This window comes from Hemiscyllium ocellatum, chromosome 35, assembly GCF_020745735.1.
Source record: "Hemiscyllium ocellatum isolate sHemOce1 chromosome 35, sHemOce1.pat.X.cur, whole genome shotgun sequence".
In the NCBI taxonomy this organism is placed as follows: Eukaryota; Metazoa; Chordata; class Chondrichthyes; order Orectolobiformes; family Hemiscylliidae; genus Hemiscyllium; species Hemiscyllium ocellatum.
The window spans coordinates 13,880,221-13,899,220 of NC_083435.1; the positions used below are offsets into that span (position 1 = coordinate 13,880,221).

The 19,000-nt window shown below is 42.8% G+C and overlaps 1 protein-coding gene across 7 annotated transcripts in view; it reads left to right on the forward strand.

Annotated features, from left to right (window-relative positions):
* Positions 1 to 7,957: 7,957 nt before the first annotated feature.
* Positions 7,958 to 19,000, forward strand: part of LOC132832816 (protein PRRC2A-like) — a 134,632-nt gene continuing 123,589 nt past the window's right edge. For all 7 annotated transcript variants that reach the window (XM_060850968.1, XM_060850974.1, XM_060850969.1 and 4 more), the window contains exon 1: positions 7,958 to 8,102. The gene's annotated coding sequence lies outside the window, so the exon portion shown is untranslated. The remainder of the gene's footprint in view (positions 8,103 to 19,000) is intronic.

Below are 19,000 nucleotides of genomic sequence, written 5' to 3' on the forward strand. Positions count from 1 at the left end.
GATTAAGCCTTTCATCTGTTTGAATACCATGATAGTTTCACTTCTTTCATGTGTAAATCACAAAACCTTTTTTTAAAAGTTGCATTCTCGGGTTAGCTGTTAACAATGGGTGATAGCTCGACAATATGTTGAAGGTGTTGGCCCCCTGTGTTCTCTGTCTATGCCATGATGTTTAGATTGATTCTAATCTAAAAAGTGAGATAATGGAGTTTTACATGAATTCATGCAGTTTTTCGGCTCAGAGTTTTACATGAATGCATGCAGTTTTTGAACAAAGTACAATGTAACCCTGCAAGTACAAATTCACCCCACAAAATATATGTGTGCGCGCACGTGCGTGTTTGTCTGAGTTGGGGGTTGTGAGTGTGAGAAAGTGTATGTGTGTAGTGAGTGTAGAGTGTCTTAAGTCTGTGAGGGGGTGCATGTGTGAGTGTGGGTGTCTGTGTGCGCATCTGTGTATATGTATGTCCGCGTGTATAGGAGTGCCTGTGTGTGTGTGTGTGTGCGTGCGCATGCGTGCGTAGTACAATAGTGATCACCTGTAATGTGACATGAACCCAAGGTCCCGGTTGAGGCCCTCCCTATGGTACCAGACTTAGCTATCAGCCTCTGCTCAACCACTTTTCGCTGCTGCCTGTCCTGAAGTCCACCTTGGAAGATGGTCACCCAAAGGTCCGAGGTCAAATGTCCTGGAAGTTATAGAAGATTTTAATTCTAAAGACCTAACATATGAGCATTTCCTGCGCTTACGAATGGCTGCATTCCATTTCCTGAGAACTTCTGAATGGATGTCATTCGCAACCTGGGGACTGCCTTTATCTGGTGTCATGAAGGGTCTGGAGAGTGTGCAGAGAGAAACTGTTCCCATTGCTGAGAGCTTCAAGATCAAGATGACACATTTATAAGGCATTGCAAAAGAAGCTGAGGTGACATAAAAAGATTTTTGCTTCGAGCATGGTCAGGATTTGGAATGTACAGTCTGAGAGTGTTGTGAAGACAAATTCAATTCAGGAGTTTAAAAGAGAATTAGATAATTGTTTGAAGAGGAATGATTTACAAGGATGTTGTCAGGGTTAGAGAGCTTGAGCTATAGGGAAAGAATGAATAGGCTGGGCTATTTTTCCTGGAGCATCGGAGGCTGAGAGGTGACCTTACAGAGGTTTATAAAATCATGAGGGGCATGGATAGGGTAAACTGACAAGGTCTTTTCCCTACAGGAAGGGAGTCCAGAACTAGAGGGCATGGGTTTAGGGTGAGAGCGGAAAGATTTAAAAGAGACCTAAGGGGCAACGTTTTCATGTAGAAGGTTGTGAATGTATGGAATAAGCTGCCAGAGGAAGTGGTGGAGGCTGGTATAGTTACAACGTTTAAAGGCATCTGGATGGGTATATGAATATGAAGGGTTTAGAGGGATGCAAGTCAAACGCTGGCAAATGGGATTAGATTAATTAATGGTTGGTATGGACAAGTTGGACTGCAAGATCTGCTTCCGTGCTGTACATCTCTATGACTCTATGTACAGGGCTATTGGGAAAATGCAGAGGGAAGGGAGTAAGGGAACATAGGAATATAAGAGCATGCTTGATTGCCCACTCTTTTTCCTCCAATAAATATAATTATGGCTGATCATCCACTACAATATTCTTCTCCACACAATTGTCCTTACATTTTGCATTGTGTTCTATTACCCTGATGTACTTTCTAAGGTATGATGTGTCTGGTTAGTATGCAAACAACACTGTGTCTCAGTACCTGCGACAATAATAAATCAAATTAAACATTGCTATTTATTAAGTAAAAAGCAACAGAACTGTGGATGCTGTAAATCAGAAAGAAGAACAGAAATTGCTGGAAAAGCTCAGCAAATCTGGCAACATCTGTGAAGATGAATCAGAATTAGCGTTTCGGGTTCGGTGACCCTTTCTCAGGGCCAGGTTCGATTCCATACATGGCTATCTGTCTGTGCAGAGTTTGCATATTCTCCCCAGATCTGCATTGCTTTCCTCCCATAATCCAAAGATGTGAAGGTTAAGTAAGTTAGCTATGTTAAATTGTGGGGTGTAGATTTGCTTGCTGAGCTGTCGGTTTGATATCCAGACGTTTCATTACCTGGCTAGGTGACATCATCAGTGGTGACCTCCAAGTGAAGCGAAGCTGTTGTCTCCTGCTTTCTATTTATATCTTTCTCCTGGATGGGGTTCCTGGGGTTTGTGGTGATGTCATTTCCTTTTCGTTTTCTGAGGGGTTGATAGATGGTATCTAGATCTATGTGTTTATTTATGGCGTTGTGATTGGAGTGCCAGGCCTCTAGGAATTCTCTGGCATGTCTTTGCTTAGCCTGTCCCAGGATAGATGTCGAAATGGTGTTTTTTTTCCCTCCGTGTGTAGGGCTACGAGGGAGAGAGGGTCGTGCCTTTGTGTGGCTAACTTGTGTTCATGTATCTTGGTGGCTAACTTTCTTCCTGTTTGTCCTACGTAGTGTTTGTGGTAGTCCTTGCATAGAATTTTGTAGATGACGTTGGTTTTGTCCATGGGTTGTACTGGGTCTTTTAAGTTTGTTAGTTTTTGTTTGAGAGTGTTGGTGAGTTTGTGTGCTACCAGGATTCTGACGGGTCTTAGTAGTCTGGCTGTCATTTCTGAAACTTCTTTGATATACGGTAAGGTGGTTAGGGTTTCTGACTGTGTTTGGTCTGCTTGTCGTGGTTTGTTCTTGAGGAATCTGTGGACTGTATTTTTTGAGTATCCGTTCTTCTTGAAAAAGTTGTATAGGTGGTTCTCCTCTGTTTTCCGAAGTTCGTCTGTGCTGCAGTGTGTGGTGCCTTGTTGGAATAGTGTTCTGATGCGGCTTCATTTGTGGGTGTTGGGATGGTTGCTGGTGTAGTTAAGTATTTGGTCAGTGCTTGTCGGTTTTCTGTATACGCAGTTTTGTAGTTCTCCGTTGTCTGTTCTTTCGACTCTGACATCCAGGAATGTGAGTTTGTTGTCGGTTTCTTCCTCCTTGATGAACCATAAACAAACACATAGAACTAGATACCATCCATCAACTCCTCAAAAAACGGACAGGAAATGTTATCTGTCTTATACGTTGCAGGCAAGGATGCCCGGAGGCATGGCACATTGGGGAAACCAAGCAAAGGCTACGACAACAGATGAATGGGCACCGCACAACAATCAACAGACAGGAGGATTCCCTCCCAGTTGGGGAACACTTCAGTGGTGCAGGACATTCAGCCTCGGACCTTTGGGTGACCATCCTCCAAGGTGGACTTCAGGACAGGCAGTAGAGAAAAGTGGCCAAGCAGAGGCTGATAGCCAAGTTAGGTACCCAAAGGGAGGGCCTCAACCGGGACTTTGGGTTCATGTCACATTTCAGATAACCACCATTGCACTATACACACTCACAGATACTCCTACACACACACACACACTCTCACACACATGAGTGGCACTCCTATATGCACATACACACGAACACACATACACACAGATGCACACACAGACACCCTTACAGGCACATACACTCCCACACTCACACATGCACTCCTTCACAGACTTAAGATACTCTGCACTCACTACGCACACACACTCACAACCCCCAACCCAGACAGACACACACAGACAGACAAAGGCCCACATGCACACATATATTTTGTGGGGTGAATTTGTACTTGCAGGGTTACATTGAACTTTGCTCAAAAACTGCATGCATTCATGTAGAAGTCTGAGCTCAAAAACTGCAGGAATTTATGTAAAACTCCTTTATCTCACTTTTTAGATTAGAATCAATCTAAACATCATGGCATAGATGGAGAACACAGGGGGCCAATACCTTCAACATATTGTCTAGCTATCACCCATTGTTAACAGTTAACCCGAGAATGCAACTTTTAAAAAAAAGACTGAGGTATATGCTGGTAATGGTTGATCACCTATCTGGATTGGTGGAGACGTAGCCTTTAGCCACTGCCACCGCAAGTGGGGTGTCCAAGATAATACTTGAACACATAATTCCCAGATACAGGAGTGTATAGATTCAGATCAGGGAACTCATTTTACTTCCAGGGTACTCCAGGGAATAATGAAGGGTTAGGTATCTCCTGGGAGTTCCACACCCCTTGGCACCCACCTTCATCAGGAAAGGTTGAGAGAATGAACCAGACACTTGAGAAGGAGTTATCGAAATTAGTAGTAGAAACCAGACTCCCTTGGACTAAGTGTTTACCAATAGCCCTTTTGCGAGTGCAGACAGCCCCAAGGAAAGATATGGGGCTGTCCCCTTATGGGATATTGTTTGGCCTGCCCTATCTGGGAATGAAAGGGAAACTGCCAACTGTGGAGACTAAAGATCTGTTCTTAAAAAAGTATATACCGGACTTGTCCTCGTCTTTGTCTTTTCTTAGGAGACAAGGATTACTGACACAGACTCCGCCCCTTGAATTCGCCATTCATCCCATCCGGCCAGAAGATTGGGTCTAATTAAGTCATGGACAGAAACTAAATTGCAACCAGATTGGGAGGGACCGTCCCAGGCTCTTTTGACTACTGAAACGGCGATACACATGGAGGAGAAATGCTGGTCTAACCAGGATTAAAGGACTGGTGGAATCCCCAGTTAAGAAAGAAGTCCGGACAGCCGAATCGACAGAAGGACCACTGAAACTCAGACTCAAAAGACTTTAAGTTACTGATTTTTATGCGGACGCGGGATAGTTTCTTTTTGATATCTATATATTGTATTGCATGTTAAATCTCTCGGTCCTTCAATACTATTATACTATTATAGGATGCTGGGGACGCTTAGGGTTATCATATTAGCCTTCTTAGTATTGGGATTTTGTCAAACAATGCTGTCATCTCCATATTTGTTATTAACGGTGCCTGAGTCTGAATATCCACAAGTAATAGAAGTCGATGCTTGCAGTCTAGTAGAATGCAAAGATGTAAAGTATCAGGGAGAGTATATTTCCTCCAAAATCCTTCTCAAGACCCTACGGGACACAGGGTATGGTTTCCAAAAACCACCACCTGGCATCACTATCCATAGAGCCCCCATTCGCCCAGCCTTAGACTGTCCTGACAGAAAGTGCCACCCGACATATCTCACCATTAAAAATACCTCATCTGAAGACTCCTTTCCCCGTAAAAAATGGGTCTCAACTCCTTAGTAACGATTTAAAGATAGTAATGGCTGCCACTGGGAAGTGTTTTTTCGGGCTGCTGTTTCTGAATAGCCATAGGAAACAGAAAACAAGCCAAACAACTTGATAATAAGATACATCCTTTTGCCCCTGCCAATGACCCACGGTGGTAAAAATTATAGAGGTGAAGGACTTGAAGCAGACCATTGAAATAGAAAATGGATACGGGGACGCAAATGCCTGGATTGAATAGGTAATGTACACTGTTAAAATCTGAATAAAAGCAATTGCTATGTATGTGCCTCCAGTAGACCAGTTGCCCACATAGTCCCCTTTCTGCTTGGGTGGAACCAAACAGGAAGGGCATGGAATGTATGATAGCCCTGTATCAGGATAAGATTGCATGGAATGATAGGAATTGTATATCCCTATCTCTAATGTTCCCTCCCTTGGAGAAGACAGATTTGAAAGCTCCCCCCCGAATTTTTGATCACGTTTGGGAATCACACATTGTGTATAAGCCGACGGGGTCAAATCGGTCCAGAGACTTGGGGGAGCTGAGGTTATGTATAGAAACTCAGAATGACACCGAAACAGACAAAGGAGGGAACTATTCAGCACTCGGGTTCCCCAGGCGGACCTCTGGTGGTACTGTGGAGGCAGAATATTGTGACCTACCCTAGTTCCTGACTGGAGAGGGATATGTGCAATTGTGCAATTGGCAATCCCATTCAGCTTGGCATTTGAGAAGGAGAAGGTGGTAGTAACAAAGAATGAGAGGAGTAAAAGGTCGTTATTAGATACTTCCTTTGATGATAGGATTTATCTCGACTCTATAGGAGTTCTTAGAGGGGTTCCCGATCAGTTCAAGGCCCACAACCAGATTGCAACAGGTTTTGAATCGGCCCTATTTTGGTGGGTAATGGTCAACAAGAATGTAGACTGGATAAACTATATTTTTTACAAACAGCAAAGATTCATCAATTACACTAGAGTTGCAGGCAAGGGTATTTCCGAGCAACTTGATGCAACCAGCAGAATGGCCTGGGAAAATAGACTGGCCCTAGATATGATCCTAGCCGAAAAATAGGGTGTATGTGTGATGTTAGGGGGTAGCTGTTGTACCTTTATTCCAAATAATACAGCACCTGATGGGTCAATCTCTCGTGCCTTGCGAGGATTGACCACCTTGGCGGAACAATTGGCTGAGAACTCAGAAGGACACATCACTCAGGGGATGGCTGGAATCATGGTTTGGGAAGTGGAAAGGCGTGGTAGTCTCTATCCTCACCTTCCTGATAGTGGTAGCAGGGGTACTGACAGCAATTGGCTGTTGTATCATACCTTGTGTACGAGGGTTAACCCAGCGGCTAATTGAGACAGCCTTGGCAAAACAAATGCCTCTAAAAGGTAATCAGGCAGAGGGACTCAACCTCTTGAACAATGAGGGGATAGGTGACCTTAAAGAATTAGCCACTATAAATGATGTCTCAGGGATGATGCTAGCAAACTGGAAGGCAACTTACGAGACAAATGCAGACAACAACATTTAGTAGCCAAGAAGAGGGGGGATTGTAAGGTATAGGGTTAAAATTGTGCAGAATAAGGGAACAGGTGTTGCTTCTGCAAAAGCTTACATTATAAATTTAGGCTGTGCATGCAAATACTAAACAGTGAGAAGCAAAAACAGATAGAATTATCTCTGACTAATAGGGCAGAGCAATCGTGGAGCAGGATGTACCAGTAACAGGAGAATAGTGTGCCAGTCTCAGGAGGGATGTGGCCAACAGATGGAATTTAGTTTGGCAGGATGATCGCACGAAGACAGCAAACTATGTCAGGATAGTCACATATAAGGAATGAGATAAATAAGAGTAAGGGGCGACAGGCTTAGAGTAATGGGAGAAGTAAACAGAGGCAGAGAGAAGCTAGACAAAAGGTGGAGTGAAGCTAGAGCTTGTGATAGGCTACGTGCTACAGTAAAATAACCAATGGGGTGAAAGGGGAGGATCAAGTGACACAGCTGAACAGCATAAATCAGAATGTAACCCTCAGATCGGGGTGCTTACTCATTAGACACCCGTTCTTGCAAGTACGTATCAGTAAAATTCGTTGCTTCAGAATTTGACTTGGACTGAAATTTATTAATATGTGTTTTGTTTCTCACAACCTGAAGGCCACCATCTTCAGGTTAAGGACAGAGGTTGAGAAGGAGAACCTTTCATGGTAACCTCAGCTGGTTTAAGACTCAAATTCATGGTTTGCCCATCAGTCTTGGATGGCTGTCCCTCCCCCAACAGTAAACGTAAAGGTGTACTTGTAGTCAAATATAAATAAATGGCCTAAGGTTCAGAAACAAAAAGCCTGTCGTTCAATCCTCCCGACGCTAGATGGCGACAATTCGGCTGCCTGCGGAGGACGAAATTCGCGTTTCGTGCGTGTGCATGCGCCTGCGCCCACCCACCACAGTGGCACCCCGCCCATCCAATCGGAAATATATTCTAATATATGATAAGAAGATTCCGACGCCGTGCCGCGACCCCGCCTCCTCAGCGCCGGTGGGATGAATCGGGGGAGCAAGTGGGCGTGGTTGGGGAAGCGTGTGCGCGGACCACAGTCAAATATATGCTAATCAAGCGGCAGCCGATTGGCAGCGAGGCCGCTTCCCCGCCCACCCGCCGTGAATAATGAATGATCAATAAGGTGGAGGAGGCGGGCCTGAAGAGTCGTCGTTCCGTAGCCGTTAGTCAGCCGGGTATTTTTTTCAATGATTATATATCAAGGGGGCGGGGCGGGTGGGAGATAGCGAGAAGGGATTAAAAAAAAGAGAGCGAGCGAGAGAAGGCCGGGCGGGCGGTAGGTCTGGGGCGATTCGCAATCCGTCTCCATCGGGAGCCCGGCGTGGCGTAATTTATCTTTTCCCCTCGCTCTGTAGACAGCGTCGGCCCGGAAGAAGGAGCCCGGGTGAGTATTGCGGGCCGATGGCCGCCGTTTGGGCGGTTAATCGGCGGAGTTTGTTTTCGAAGTGTTCTCGGTGCCGGGCAGGATTCCGGCCTAGGGCTCCGGCGCCATTTTGTTCTCAGGATGTTTCGGGCGAGAGAGGAGGAGGAGGAGGTGGAGGTTGGGAAGTAGGGTAGGGAGAGAGAGACCGGCCGGCGGCTCTGGCCTGCTCGCTCAACCCAAGCGGGGGTTTTGAGCAGGAGGTCAAGGGGAGAGACATTTCTAAGCCATCCCCTTGTTTCCTTTAGGGAAGGAAGCAGCAGAGACTTCCCCCGCCCCCCCCTGTCCAGTTCCAGCGAAATACAGTCAGTGCCTCTCACTGACATCAAATTTCCAAAGCACAACATGTTGACCAGAGGGGCTCGGAATTTTACACCCGATGTTTTTCTTTCATGATATTTATTATTATTTTTTGATTTCTGGCTGAGCTGAGGTTATCCCCACTTAGCAAATCCTTGTTGCTGTTGGTTCCCTTTTAAAATTTATTTTCAGCGTCTCGTTTGTGCATTCGCTTTGCTTGCACTGAATGTTAGAAATTTTTGTTGAAAAAGAGCGAATCGGTCGTTTTATGGTGGATTGTGTTGAATTTGGCTGGTTGTGAGGGGGTGGGGGGTCAGACAGAGCCCTGGGTAGTTTTCATTTGCCCTGTATTTTTCTTGCAAGTGGAGTCCTTCATTTCTTAGGGCCTGTGTGCTGAGATACCTGGGCACCGACCTTTTTTTTTCTTATTTTCAGCATGGTTGTCTTGGGGGGAGAGAGAGAGAGAGAGAGAGAAGTTGCCGTTGGACGGCATTTTTTCGCTTTTCAAATTGTAAAAAAAAATGTGCAGTACACCTACTGGATTTTGAAAGGGAGGTGGGTGGTGGTGTCGGCTGTGAGTGTGGTTCATGAAGGTGCTGTGCAAATTCGTGCTAAAGCTGCATCCTCCAACTATCCAACCTTCAACTGGGGCGAACTGCATGCATTTCGCTGGATAAGGTTTGTAAATAGAGGAGGAGAAGGGTGCTGAGTGGTGGTGGTGGTGGTGGAAAAGACGAGGTGTGGAAGTCTCCGTTTTCTTCCCTAAAGGAAATGCGGGTGGTTTAGAAATGTTGCCCCTCCCCTTGCCTCACTTTCCTAAATTTTAATCAATCTGATCGTTATACTTAATCACTGTTTTTGTGTGGCCTGCTTTCTAAGGTTTTGTTTTATGTTAACTTTAAATTGTAATTTTGCATTGCAATTGCACAGCATTCCCAGCAGCATTGATTCCCCTTTCTTGTGCACCTGTTCAATGGGTTTTCATCCCAAACACTCCTTTAATGACTATAATCATCCTTCCACCTCCTGTTTTCCTCATCACCAGTCACTATCTTTCAGTAATATTTGCTGTCCACATGCTCTACAGAAAGCAATGGAAATGCAAATTCATCAACTACAATGAGACAATAGGCCCAAACTATATTTTTTAAAAAAAGCAAATAAATGTCCTGGTAGTATGAGAGATCTGTATGTAAACTATGCTTTTTTTTGTATTTTTTTATGTCCTGGAGTTGTCTGAATCTGCCTTATCATTACTTGTGAAATGTAGTCAGTTATATCTGTAGCAGACGCAAAATCTAGTCTTTCAAAAATGTTTGCTCAACTAACATTGAGGTAAATCTTCAAGATGATGTTGGTGGCAGAAAAAATATTACCTGCAGAAATGCTTTTTGTACCTGCAAAAGATCTCTCTGCACTCCAATCAGGTGCAGAACTCCATTTTCACATTGCTCCTGAAAGATTGCATCCAGGGCTTCTGTGCCATGCTGAAGTGGTGGCATAGATTATGTTTAGGCTTTTGGACTTTAAACCATGTACGTTTGACTTTGAAGAAGAGTGCCAGCACTGAGTGAAAAGGTGCCCTGCTGAAGTCAAAATTGAGTCTCTTGTCAAATATTCTAGTCATGTATCTTGTTCTTGGGTATTTATCATACCAAGGGAGTGAAATTCTCGCTGTTTGGATGTTTTATTTGAAAGATTAATAATAGTGGCAGAGCGTTACATCATGCCCAATAATACTTTTTCCTCCTCACCTGTGATATCTGCATGAAAGCATTTCTTATTCATTGCCCTGTAACTGAGGGATTATGTGACTGACCACTTTTGTGTCAATTAACGTACAGTGATCTGCTGCCAGGGCTTGACAGGGGCACAATTTAAGACTGTTAAGGACTGTGAAGAAAAATAGCTTCACGTACAGAATGGTGAATCTTTGTAATTCCCTATCCCAGAGGATGACTAGAGTCACTGAAAATATATTCAGAGATCAGTACCTTTAACATCTCTCAATCTTAGCAAGGGTTACAGGGGTAGTGTTGCTGTAGGAAGGCTATTGTGAAATTTTGAAAGGTTTCAGAGAAGATGTACAGTATGTTGCCAGGGTTGGAGAGTTTGAGCTCAAGGGAGAGTCTGGATAGGCTGGGGCTATTTTTGCTGGAGGCTGAGGGGTGATGTTATGGAAGTTTATGAAATAATGAGGGGCATGGATAGGATAAATAGCCAAAGAATTTTCTGAGGGATGGAGTAGTCCCAAAACTGGAGGGCAAAGGTTTAAGGTGAGACTGGAAAGATTTAAAGGGGACCTCGGGCAATTTTTTTCATGCAGAAGATGGTGTGTGTATGGAATGAGTTGCCAGAAGAAGTGCTTGAGGCTGGAACAATTGCAACATTTTAAAAGGCATCTGGATAAGTAAATGAATAGGAAGGATTAGAGGCATATGGACCAAATCTATCAGTTGGGATAGACAAGTTGGACCGGAGAGTCTGCTTCCATGCTGTACAGCTCTCTGATTCCAAGTGGAAGATTAGTTATGACCTAGCTGAATTTTAAAGGTGGCTGGAGGGGCCAAATGGCTGACTCTTCTGTGTGCTAGTTGTTCATCTGTACAATATTAAAGCTATTACATTTCAATGACTGTACTATGTCTTGACTTCTATTTATTAGTTTGGCTTTTGGGATTTTTAGTGTCATTGGAGGTTATGATTTTACATTTACCCTCTTGATATCCTGTAAGAAAGTGATCAAGTGCTTCTTCTAACTTGCATCTTTGATCAAGTGACTGAGGAAATCAAACTGTAAGTTGCTTGCAGGTTCTTTGGAGCCTCCTTTCTTTTCCTCTTGCAAGCAAAATCCCTCTCAATTAATTGTTTATAGATGTATTACTGAATACACTCGTAAGTAAAATCAAATTGGTTAGGCTGTCTGCAAGAGCCTTCATAGGCAAAGTAGATTTGAAGATGTTGGCTTTTGTTTAATTTTGCTGTGTTTGTCTTTTTGTTTTAGGGGATCAATTGTTTTCCTTGGTATGTGTTGCTTTTGGTCCAACCTGTTGACTTGCCTCATCGCTCTCTCTGTGGAGGGCTGCAATTGTTATTGTGATGTCACTAAAGCCTTTACATTAGTAGTATGGGCTTGGAGGCAGGCAACCTAGGGCTCAATACAAACCTCCCCTAAAGTTGCTTCTTACTAAAGTAAGTGAACTCAAAAAGTTTCACTGACTTCAGCTGAGTAAGTAGCTTCTCAAGATCTCACTAACCTGTTGAGCCATTTTAGGTAGAAAATGATGAAGACAGTGTTCTTGCATTGTAGTTGCAAATTCGCTAATCGTTTCTGATTGAAGCAGGCCTGCCAATGCAGCACTTGGACCTAGGTAAGTTTCAGGACAAATCCTAATTCTGCTTGTGGCCTTTCTTTTTCTGTGTTTTCCTATCCAGTAATTTCAACCTTCCCTGAATTTCAGCCAAAGCAGCGACTGTAGGGAAATGCACTTTTTGATCTCGCTGGCTAAATATAGGAAACAAACAGTCATGATGCAAATAATTTTTAACTCTGCTAAACATAGTTTTCCTGAAAATTCTCTTTCATGCCTGTAATGTCCATTGTATGCAGAACCAGCTTGGTTTTGATTATTGGATTACTGGATTGGCACAGCTACTATGCAAGAGCTGCAAGTTCCTAGTTTGACAATTATTCAAGATAAGAAACATTTCAGTTGTTGTCGAGGTGAAGAGACTGCTTTCATACTTGTCTTAGGCCTGGTGAAGTTTTAAGAGCAAACAGTGTCTCTAGATGGGCCAGTGTAACCATGCCATTCTATTGTCTGTTCGTTGGACTTCTGTCCATATCCTTTCCACAGCTGTGGTGTTAGCTGGCTCCAATTCTCCCTTTGCAGAAAACTCTAGCTTTTGTTGTTTCTGACTAGACCAGCCCAGTGTTGTCATCACTGCAACCTGGTTCCATTCACTGCAACTTGGTCTTGTTCAAACCTGGGCTGCCTGTATCCTAACTTGCACCAAGCCCATTCTCCCCTAATTATAACTGCTCACTAGCTGATGTGAGCTCCTCCATCAGTCTAGTTGTGTTGTATTTCACATCCTAAGCCTTGAGTCCAGATCCTTCCATGCCAACTCCCTATCTTTAATTTACAATCCTAAACCCTTTTCGGGACTGTTCTTCCAATTCTGTGGCCTCTCTTGCACCCCCTCTGTAAGCCAATGAACACTGGGATTCCTCCAGCCAATCCTTTTTTAAACAGGCCTTTAATTTAGGTTAGATTCCCTCCAGTGTGGAAACAGGCCCTTCGGCCCAACAAGTCCACACTGACTCTCTGAACAGTAACCCACCTAGACCCACTTCCCCTCACTTACCCTGACTAATGCATCTAACACTATGGACAGTTTAGCATGGCCAACTGCATGTCAAGATGGTCATTTGTAGTTTGCTTGCTCAATCTTTAGGTGCTTACTGATGTGTTAAAGATGCTGTATAAATAAATAGATAAATTTGCACTTGCGTATTTTTGCCTTGCATTTGCGCCAGTTATTTTCAAAGCCTTTGTGCGATTGTTGGACTGTGGGCAACTTTTTAATTAAAACAAAAAAAGTTAAGGCATGCATGGCTGGAATTAATGTCTGGCTGCTTTTTTTTTGTTGAGGGCTTTTTATCATGTGGGGTTTATTTGTTGATTTGGTTAGGCCATTGTATAAGTGCTTGAAGTCTCCACTTTTGTGTATCTGATCTTTTTGAGTCTTCACTTGCTAGCTCTACTCTCAAAATTCCATCAGTAGGAGTGGTCTCTTTCTCTAATTGCCCTAGTGATGGCAATGTTTGTTTCTGTTCATTTTTTAAAGTGTTTTGATTTGGTGTTTCTGTTGTTTCCAGAGTGCTTTCCTCTCCTCTGAAAGCAAGTAATGTTCCATCCACAACTTGCTGGGCAGTTAGTGCATATGAAAGACCTTATCCGCACTGTCCACATTCCAGGCTCAATTTTTAAATTCTGAAAGGTTCTCATTCTTTGTGTATGTTGATTCAAGATGGTGGCAAATATTCAGCCATGTTGAACCAGGCAGAGTATTTAAAAGTTGCTCTTATCGTGTCATGTATATACTTTCTAGCATTGGAGGGAAGAGAGAAGGTGCCTCTGGAACTAGAGGACAGTGTGTCAGAATAAGAGGGGTGTTATTTAGCATGCAGGTTTTTTTTGTCACTTGGTGAATTCTTTTGCAATTCTGTGTCCCAGAAGGCTGTAAGGACTCAGTTGGTGAGTAAATTCAGGACTCTCATTCCCAGATATTCAAGATATAAATGATGTGCTAGTGCATGAAAATGTTGAGGTACATCAGCCATGATATACTTTATTGTCAGAACAGGTTTAAGTGACTGAATAGCATATTCCTATTCACTGTATTCTATTACATTTTGAAGCTGTTTGAGGCAAATCGTGATTAACTGGTGCTGCTACAATGTGGAGCCACCTTTCTCTGCTCTGTACATGGCAGGAAGCAGAGGATGATAGTTCAAGGATGTTTTAGTGACTGGAAGCCTGTGCTTTAGTGGCACAGTTGAGTGTGTTGCTGGGAAAGCACAGCAGGTCAGGCAGCATCCAAGGAGCAGGAGAATTGACGTTTTGGGCACATGCCCTTCACTCATAGAGCAAGCTAGCGCTCTAGAAACTCTCTTTAAATAGTGCCATTGTACAAGTGAAAGGGGAAAAACCTCGGATTCTAAAATAATGGGAATTTCAGTTGGGATTTCTTTCCCAAGTTTCTGTGTATAGTCTCTGCTGTTTTTGCTGCAGTGGTATTTGTGTCATTAAATTTGGGATCATTATCCCTGGATTCTAAGAGAATATTTAGTCAGTAAAACATAGACTGATTTATTTTTTTAGTGGTGCCACTGGTAAGAGTGAGCAGTGATATGAAACTGTAGAAGTTGACTTGAGTGAGAGTATGTTCTAAATAAAGGTGTTCAGCCTTCCTATGAGCTAGTTTGCCCAGCTGGTGCTTCCTGTTGTGTGTTTATAAATTTTGCTGTGTGGTTAGGCTGATGATTTTCTGCTGTGCATGGGTGCTGGAGTACACTTTGGTAGTGCCAATGAGCGGAGGAAGCTGTTTCCCAGCAATTTGTCTGATCACCAACTGACATACTGTGAAAAAGGTGCAATAAAAGCAAGGAGTTGTTTTTGTTTAACAATAGATATTCTAAGAAAAGGCCAATATTTCTAGTCAACAGACAACAGTCCTGGATTTTCACACTGAAAGATTAGAGAGGTGTTTTAAATTTTCTTTAGGGGACAGTTAATACATTTTACCATGTGGTTATTGGAGCAGAGATTTGAAACTGCATTTTGTTTAAGACTGGTCTATAAAATGATAGCAAAATGGAGGAAATTTATCTTTGAGTCTGAACTGACGAGCTAGCTGTGGTTGTGCTCTCTGCTTACCTTTTTGGATTCTCTGTCCTAATTTTTATTTTGCTTTAAATCAAAGTTGTAAACCGGAGGATGTTTGCTCATTTATTGAAGTTACTAATTTGTTACCACTGAAATGTACCAAATTATGACAGACCTCTTTGTATTTTGCTGACTTCTTTGTGAATTGCTTTTACGTTTGTTTAGTTAGGCTGTGGGTTTATACATTAGCTGTTTTGAATCAAATTAGGTACTTCCACTTGTGGGGCTGAAATCTTATTTTATTATGTGAAAATTGTAGGTTTTGATGGGAGGCCATATATATTGGTAATGGCACTGAACTTTTAGATCAAAGGCATAGGTTAATGCCAAGATAACAAATGTTCAAATCCCAGCTTAACAATTGCCAAAATTTGATCTAACATTTGAATTTTTTTTATTCGCTTGTTGCCTGTCCCTTTTGTTGCATTTGTTAGTTAATGTAGTCTATATGGACTTTTAATAAGGCTTTTTACAAAGTTTTGCATGGGAGACTGGTTAAGTTCAACGCATGGGTCACGGGGTAATTTGGCTGAATTGGTTTAGTGGCAAGAAGCAGAGGGTGATGATTTGAAGGATGCTTTAGTGATTGGAAGCCTGTGCTGGGTGGCATACCAAAAGATTTGGAGCTAGGCCCTTTGCGGATTGTGTACATTAACGATCTAAACATGAATGTGGGAGTTCTCATCTGTGAGTTCACTGACATAGTCATAGATGTACAGCATGGAAACAGATCCTTCAGTCCAACTCATCCATGCTGACCAAATGTCCCAAATTAATCTAGTCCAATTTGCCAGCAAGTGGTCTCTATTCTGCTAAACCGTTTGTATTAATGTACCCTTCCAGATCCCTTTTATATGGTGTAATTGTACCAACTCCTCTGGCATTTTTCACATGCACCACCTTTTGTGTGATAAATTGCCCCTTAGGTCCCTTTTTTTTAAAAAATCTTTCTCATCTCACTCTAAACCTTTTGCCCTCTAGTTCTGGGCTTTCCTGCTACAGGTAAAAAAAGACCATGTCTATTTACCCTATCCATGCCCCTCCAGATTTTATAAACCTGCTTGAAAGTTTGCTTGCTGACATTTCGTCACCATACTAGGTAATGTCATCAGTAAGCCACCGGTGAGGCGCTGGTGTTATATCCTGCTTTATATTTGTTTAGGTTTCCTTGGGTTGTTCTTTTTCTCAGTGGTAAATGGGGTTCAAGTCGGTGTTTGTTGATAGTGCCAGACTACTCAGACCTCTTGGCAACATGGTAGCCCACAAACCCACCAATGCACTAAAACAGAAGCTTAAAAGACCTTTTATACAGATGTCACTTGGAAGAACTGTAACAAACACTATATTGGACAAATGAGCAGAAAACTAGCCACAAAAAGACCTGATCCACTCTCACTGGTATTCTTGCATACAGATGAGGAGGAACACCACTTTGACTGGGACAACACATCCATCCTCAGACAAGCCAAACAGATGCTTGAGAATTCTAGAATCATAGTGTTCTAGCTGGAATACCATCAACAAACACACTGCCTTGGACTCCATTTACCACTGGAAGTTACATCATCAGAACAGGAAATTACATCATCAACCCAAGGCAACCTAAACATAGCAATAGATAGTGGGACATAATACCAGTGCTTCACAGGAGGCGCACCGATGTTACTTAGCATGGCAATGAAATATCTGAAAGCGAACCTTTCAGCTCAGTGAGCAAACTTGCGTCCAGAACCTCAACCTGAGCTACAAACCCTCTTCTCAAAATTTGTTACCTTGATAAACCTCTAAGGTCACCCCTCGGCCTCTGATGCTCCAGGGAAAATAGCCCCAGCCTATTCGGCCTCTCCCTGTAACTCAAACCCTTCAACCTTGGCAACATCCTTGTAAATCTTTCCTGAACCCTTTCGAGTTTCACATCCTTCTGATAGGAAGGAGACCATAATTGCACACAGTATTCCAACAGTGGTCTAACCAATGTCCTGTGCAGCTGCAACATGACCTCCCAACTCCTGTACTTAGTGCTCTGACCAATAAAGAAAAGCATACCAAACGCTGCCTTCTCTATTCTACTTACCTGTGGCTCCACTTTGGTGTAGTAAATAGAAAGCCTTAAAATGCAGGGCAACATATATCAGATTAAATTCAATTTGCCACTGTTCAGTCTAAAAATTTGAGGTGATACATTTTGAGAGGATTAACGAGGTGAGCAAGTACATATTGAATATAATGACTTCATCAAAACCTCAAACATCTAATCAGATCCAAACACCCTGTTCGATGGCTAACTTTTGTAACAGCACTGTTTACCCCCAATTGACAAAGGGACAATAGCCAACCTCCTGGACAAACTGAACAGGGAACCAATCAACAAGGACAGCACACTCCAACTACTTGAACTATACCTGATCACGCACTTAATATTCAACAGCCATATATATGAACAAATCAATGGGACACCTATGGTTTCACCCATCTCCAGGCTTAGCAGAAGCACTGTTGCAAAGGCTAAAACAAGCAGCCCTCCCAAAAATCGAACCCAAACTTTGGATCAGGTATGTGGACAATGCTTTTGTAATAACTAAAAGAACAGATTGAGAAGTACACATTGGATTATCAACACTGCCCACAGGCATCAAACTTACGAAAGAAGGCAGTTGAACAACCAGCTCCCATTCCTGGATGTGATGGTAGAAAGAACACAACAGGGAATGCACAACAAAAGTGTACAGAAAAGTTACACACTGACCAGATCCTGAATTGTAACAACAACTACCCAAACACTCATGAGATTCTGCATTAGGACACTTTTCAAACAAGTTACAACACCCTGCAGTGCAGAGAAGAACACCTCTACAAAATCTTTGCTAAGAACAGATATCCCTGCAACTTATCTGCAGCTGCGTGGCAGACAGACAATGTAATGTGGACATGTCACAACCCAACACTCACTACTACCTATTTTTTAAATATAAAAGTCTCGGAACTGACAGCCAGACTTCATTGGCCACTCAAATTCATGACCGCACCTAAACCAAGAGTGGTGCTAAGACAACTCGCCAGAACAAAAGACCCAATACCCAACATGTGCAGAACAAACGTGATGTGCAGTCTCTGCATGGAGTCTTGTACAAAATCCTATGTAGGACAAACAGGCACACAACTAGCTTCCATATTCACAAACATCAACTAGCTACTAAACGCCATGACAGCTATCCCTGGTAACAATACGTACCAACAACAAGGACCACAAATTTAATTGGGACCACAATAATAGGACAAGCCAGAGGGCACATAGAGAATTTACAGAAGCATGGCACTCATCCACAGACTTCATCAATAAACCCTGACCTCAACACAATATACCGACCACTGCAATGAGTAACCGTAGCCAGCAACTAAATGCAACGGGAATGAAACCAAATAAATTCCAACCGACAGCAGTGCTTCACGTGTGGCTCCATAGCGCGGAGGATGTCACCAGAGAAAGGGGATGAAACAGCTGCAAACTCACTTCCTAGCTTGGCAAACATACCCACAACAACTGCAACGTATTGAATGTTTGGAACGTAGGAAGTGCAGCTGATCAGAGGCACCTTGGTACGCATGTCCATAGATCCTTGAAGGCAGCAAAGTAGTGTTTTTTGTAAAAAGTGGTTAAGCTGACCTATAGAATACTTGAGATTTTAGTCAAGGCATTGAATGCAATAGCAAGATTATATTTTGAGAGTTTTAGGTCACCTTGCTATAAAAAGGATGTGATTCCTACTAGAGCAGGAACAAAGATCCAAGAAGTTTTGAATTTGGTTGGAGTGGATTCAGGTACAGTGTCTAGATAAGTATCTTTAAATCAACCAGTTCAGAGATGTTATGACATCTCTAGAACAGGTGGGACTTGAACCCATGCCTCTTGACTCATGAACACTGCCTCCATGTTCTCTTTTTTTGGAGGTTCAGGATAACATACACAAAGTTTTGAGGGATATGGGTAAGGTAGATGAGTAATTTTCCCCCTTTTGTATAATGAAGGAGCCAAGAGGGAGAAGTTTTTGGAGGGGATTTTGAGGAAAGATTCCTCACCCAGAGGGTTGTGGGTATCCAGAACATTTTTGG